The sequence below is a fragment of the Nelumbo nucifera genome, chromosome 6 (genome assembly GCF_055504915.1).
Source record: "Nelumbo nucifera cultivar China Antique chromosome 6, China Antique-T2T, whole genome shotgun sequence".
Classification (NCBI taxonomy): domain Eukaryota; kingdom Viridiplantae; phylum Streptophyta; class Magnoliopsida; order Proteales; family Nelumbonaceae; genus Nelumbo; species Nelumbo nucifera.
Genome location: NC_142654.1, coordinates 50214590 through 50220545, shown reverse-complemented (window position 1 = coordinate 50220545; position 5956 = coordinate 50214590). Strand labels below are relative to the sequence as shown.

Sequence of the window (5956 nt, the reverse complement as noted above, 5' to 3'; positions counted from 1 at the left end):
AAGTCCATTTTTGCGTCAGACTCTATATTATTTCTGACCTCATAGAGCCCTGCTCTCTTTGAGGGTCCCATTGACCTTTCATAGGAATACAATGACATAATATTGATAGAATTCTCACTCAGGGTTTCGAAAAGATTATAAACTTCATCCTCTCTCTTGCTCATAAATGCCCCCCACATGATGCATCTACCATTTGCTTGTATTGATCTGTCAGGCCTTCATAAAAGGCCTGGACAATTTGCCACTAGGACAGACCATGGTGTGGGAATTTTCTCATTAACTCTTTCATCCTCTCCCAAGCCTCATGAATTTGTTCACCTGGTGTTTGGGTGAATCCTGTGATAGCTCTCCTCATGGTATTGGTTCTTCCTATAGGATAGAACTTCCTAAGGAATTCTTGTTGCATTTCTGCCCAAGTCCTAATGGGTCTCCCTATAGTCCCTAACCAATGCTTGGCCTTATCCTTTAAGGAGAAGGAGAAAAAAGTCAATCTAAGGGTATCATCATTGAAATTCTGAATCCTTACAGTTGAACATATTTCCAGAAACTCATCTATGTGCTTGTATGGATCCTCACTTGGGTTCCCATAGAAGGATGGGAGCATCTGGATTGTACTTGACTTAATTTCATGCTGTAAAGCCTGTGTATCAGGTAATTGGATGCAGGATGAAGGGTTGTATTGTGTTGGAGTGAAGTATTCCTTCAACTTTCTAGGTTGGGCATCATTGATTCCGGCCATTTGATTTCGGTGTTGATGATGGAGGTATCTTTCTATTTTAGGTATAGGTTCTATTTATTGGCCAACAATGAAGGCATACGCTATTGAGCTCGTCAGAAAATGTGACAAATGCCAAAGACATGCAAATATTCACCACCAACCCGCTGTCGACCTCAAGTATCTCACTAGCCCAAGGCCCTTTGCGCACTGGGGCATCGATCTACTCGGGCCATTCCCGCCAGCAACAGGTGGAAGGAAGTTCTTAGTAGTAGCAGTGGACTATTTTACCAAGTGGGTAGAAGCTGAACCCCTCGTGACGATCACAGCCCGAAATGTTCGAAACTTCTTTTGGAAGAACATCGTGTGCCGCTTCGGATTACCTCGGGTATTGATCTTCGACAATGGCAAGCAGTTCGAGGACATCAAATTTCAAGACTGGTGTCGAGACATGGGAATCCAACAGAATTTTACTTCAGTCGCGCACCCTCCGCAGACTAAAGGCACGGATGAACTACCCAGCGTCCTGTGGGCCTACCAGACCAAGGAGAAGACCGCCACGGGAGAAACACCCTTCAATCTCACCTATGGCCCCGAAGTAGTGATCCCCGCAGAGATCGAAGTACCTACGCTGCGACTAGAAGCATACAGTGATCAGACAAACGAAGATGAGCTACGTACCAACCTCGATCTACTCAACGAAGTAAGGGACCTCGCATACATTAGGACCGCAGCCTACCAGTAGAGAGTAGCTCGGTACTATAACACCAGGGTCAAGAAGCGAAACCTCCGCGTTGGCGACCTGGCCCTTCGTAAAGTTATGGTGCCTGAGCCCGGCGTTGGTAAGCTCGAGTCCAACTGGGAAGGTCCTTACCGAGTGAAACGAGTGCTCGGGGAAGGAACATACGAGCTCGAGACTCTCAAAGGGAAACAAGTACCTCGAGCATGGAATATTGTCAACCTAAGGCAATATTATCTGTAAGAATCGAGTAGGCCACGAGCCACTCCCAAAGCCTAAGGGTCAGAATACAGAGCTAATATGACCTCGGCACAACAGGACCCAGTCGCCTCTATGGCATGGGCAAACTCCGAGAGTGGGCCACGAGCCACTCCTTCAGCCCAAGGGCCAAAACACCGAGCTAACAAAGACCTCAGCGTGAAGAAAGACCTAGCCACTTCAGTGGCGAAGGCAAGGTATGAAATATCAAAGGTGTAAGCAGCTCGGGTCTAAACCCTATGAAGCATGGCTCGTCTCAATAAGTTGGTTGAACTAAGGAATAACCAACCAATGTACAGTTCGGGCATGCATAGTAATCACTTTGCGGTATACCACAGAGGCCTTAAACGTTGCAAATCAGCATAACGACTACCGAAGAGTCCTACTTCGGGTATGTAACTTTAATAGCTCAAATGATGGGATCGCTTTAGCAAAAATAAAGGGAGTTCATCATACTCAGAAGAAGGAAGAAACTTTCATTGTCAACAAAAAAAAAAAGAAGATAGAGTAGAAAAGGAAAATAACAAGTGCAATAACCGAGCTAAACAGCTCAGGAAAGGTTTGATCATCACAGGGCACAACCGCCCAACCGAAAACTTGTAAAAGACCGGGTTTACGGCACTCGAAAGCCACCAAAAGCCCAGAGAAACACCACCTCAAGGATCTGCCTCCTCATCCTTTGGAGAGTCAGGCTCCTCTTCATCCACTTGGTCTACTGTCTCGGGGGACAGACCTTTCATAGTAATGTCGTCGAGGTTGAGCCCGGAGAACTTCGTCCGAACCAGCCACCAGTAGAGCTTAAACCCTAAGCGGTACGAACCCGAACCATACTCCGCCTGGAGGTCCTGAAATTCCTGGGAGTCTTTAAAATCTCAGACCGCTTTCTCTCGCTCAGCCTCCACCATCTGATTAAAGTTTCGAGTCTAATTCAGAATAGTGGACTCCAAGTCCCGCACCTGCTGCCTGAGGAGCTCCCTCTCCCCCGCCATCCTCAACGATTCCTCCCTATAACGTGCACTCTCTTCACTAAGCGGGGCGACTTGAGCCTCTTGGTCATGGACGAGCAGCTCTTGAGACTCGCTCCCCTTGCGGGTGTGATGGAGCTCGCCCTGGATCCGGTCGAGCTTGACCTGGAGCTTCTGGTTGGCAGCCCATTGGTTGTGGGCGTCAACACGATGGATGCGCATCTGGAGAGCCATGGCATGGATGGTGGAATTTACCTATCGACGAAAAAGAAGATCAGAAGACAGCGGAAAAAGGCAAAACAAGAGAGAAAAAGGGAAAAAGGCCACTTACCACCATGCAATGGGCAGAGGCGAACGCGGAGAGATCCCCAAGCTCCATGTTTCCCCACTGAGTGATCTCATCATTAGTGATTGCCTTTCGACTCCTCCGGTGAGCTACCAGATAATCATTTACCCCTTCCCAGTTCCCCACCGTGAACCGGGGGTAAGGACGGGGCTGAAGGGGGTTATAGGGGGCCTCCCCCGGCTGAGGGAGCTCGTTTCCCCCAGGGTTAATCCCACTAGCCCCCTCTGGAGGGGGCATTGGAACCTCGGGCAAAGGAGAGGGTAGGACCAGCTCGGTAGACCCGAACTCAGTGCTTCCCGAAGGAGGGGTCTGGTCGGAGCGCGTCCTCTTCACATGGCGTCTCTAGCTGCCCGAGAGAAGGCGACACGAATCGGCACTAGACATGATGGCTGCCAAAAGACCACAAGATATTAGTTTGACGAGAAACAAAATACATGTGTACACAATAGTCACAAGGCACTACGCGACCCAAAAGGCCGACCTACCCGGGCTTAAGCCTGCCTGCACGAGCTTCTGCTCGGCCAAGTAGTCCGAGCAAAGGAAGCCTACCGACGCCCAGGACAGCATCGTTTTCCGAATCTCAGGGTCCAGCTTGGCCCCGGTATCCTGGATGGAGCCCCTCCAAGCAGTGGGAAAGGGCCACCCCTCGGGGTTACGGACCACAAAGTAGTCCCGCTTCCAGACGGGAATCTTATTCGGCAGCTCGTACAAGAGCTTATAGCCGCAATGGGGAGAGAGGTAATAAAAGCGCCTCTCCGGAGAAACCCTAGGAGCAGCGTTCTTTATACAAAGGATAGAGACAAAAATATCAAGGTCCAAAGGAAGGCAGTACTCATGACACAGGGATATAGTCCCAACCATGTTTTGAATGGCGTTGGGATGAAGCTGGTCAATAGTGATGTTGAAGTGATTTAGCACCTCCACTATCAAGGGGTGCAAGGGGAGACGCAAGCCAGCCTCGAGTTGTTCCTGAAAGATTACTATGTCATTGGGACCATGCTCCCAGGGGAAGTTGCCAGTAGGGAGGCTGTAAACCAGGTCCCCAGGGAGGTGAAAGTAGCGGATCAGAGACCTGAGTCTCTCCGCTGTCATTAAGAAAGGGCCAAAGGTATCAGGTTCCCTCCCCATAAAAGTAGACGCCATGTCGCCAGAGGCTTCCCGAGCCTCCGAGATCTGCTCCCGGGCTCCTCCCGAGCTCGAGGGGGCATCATCATCTTGGCTATCACCCCTGTGATAGGTATGGCGTGGGAACCCAGACATGGCTGACAGCGATTGGGACTCACCAGAGTAGACGGAACGGAGCAGACTGAGGAACTCGAGTAGACTAGGCGAAGTACGCGACCTCAGAATCCAAAGACAGCAAGATGGCATGGAAGAAGATAGGGCCCGAGGGGGCCCCTTATTTATAGTCCCCATCCTTTCAAACTGACGACCCGGATCAAAGCAGATCCAACGGTCTGCGAGCGCCCTGACCGCACGCCTTCTGAAAATCGAAGGCGAGTGGCAGCACGTCTTCCATGATTAAGGTAGTTGCAGCCACACGACGTTCGGAGTTAAAGGCCACCTCAGCACGTTTTCGGAATCCGAAAAGTCAGAGAAGCTAGAAGATCTCTTGATTCCCGCAAATGCATTTAATGGGGATAGTCAATCAAGTTTGAATTTTGGTCAAATCAGTCCATCGCGCTTCATAAACTCCCCGCGCTAAGGTGATACTCTTAGCTCGAGGAGTGGGGGGCAATTGATGAAGGATGATTTGACCCAACCTATGAAATGGCGACACGTGGACACTGACTCAGCGTAAGCGACAGCTCAGCATTGTGGTCCAATACAACTAAGTAACGGGCCCATAAAGCAGCTCGCTACATCGTAACACGCAAAAGGAGGAGCTCGCCACAACACAAGCTCCGGGTCCCCCAAGCTACCTCTAAAGGGATATTTTGAGGAAACTTTAACTTGCAAGCTAAGAAAACCAGCTCGCCCGAGCTCCCAAACAGACAAGTCATCCCGAGGACCAATTCTACTAAGGGTACTCCTGAAGTATTCCAAACTCGCTGCAAAGTAGCTCGCGAGTGGGCCAAACGAGCATTCCTGAGGAAGCTTCTATTTAACAAGCCATACCAGTCAGACTGCACCACGTCTCTAATTGATGGCGTAGTCCCTGCCCTTTCGACAGTCTGCACCCACGTCTCTCAGTAGGCGGAGGCGTGCCTGTCACTTTGGAGATGCGTCACTCACCCGGGCAAGGAGTACATCGCAATGGCCACCTACGCAGCCCTGGCAGGTAACGGTTGTGGTAGGGGCCCAGTGGTGGTTATGCCCAATCTCACAAGAGTGCCCCTATAAAAGCCCTCAGGGTAGAAGAGAAACTTCTTCTGGAAAAACCTCTAATCTCTCGAATATAGTGATAAAGCGCGACCTCCACTCTTAACCTTCGTTCTCTCTTTGCTTCCTGTACACAGTACTAACTTAAGCATCGGAGTATTCCCACCAGGTAAAGTCCCCGGGAATCCTTCCTTTACTCTTCTCAGGTGTCGTCCATTGCCAACAAGGAGCCAGTCAGTAGCCAGCTAGGAGTGCCCGGATCGTGCCACATCACCTACCTAACAATCAGAATTTATATGTCCCAATTGGCCACAAAGATCACATGAATTACAAGATGACATATTTATTGCTGCAACACTAAGATTGTCTAATTTTTTATTCAAAGTAGCAAGCTGAGCAGATAAAGCTAAAAAAGAATCTAGATGATGCACTCCCCTTTGATCAGCTCGGTCATTATTCCATTGGTAGCTATTTGATACCATCTCTTCCACTAGATCATAGGCTTCCTCTGGAGTTTTCCTCATGATTGTGCTCTTGCAGCTGCATCAATAATGGAGTGATTAGATGGAGTAATACCATTATAAAAAGTTTGAATTTGATGCCAAACTGGT

General features: G+C 49.4%; 1 non-coding gene across 1 annotated transcript; it reads left to right on the top strand.

Annotated features, from left to right (window-relative positions):
• Positions 1-251: 251 nt before the first annotated feature.
• Positions 252-358, top strand: LOC148791035 (small nucleolar RNA R71). Its single transcript, XR_016078070.1, has one exon. It is a non-coding gene; the product is annotated as a small nucleolar RNA R71 (small nucleolar RNA).
• The last annotated feature ends 5598 nt before the right edge of the window (positions 359-5956 follow it).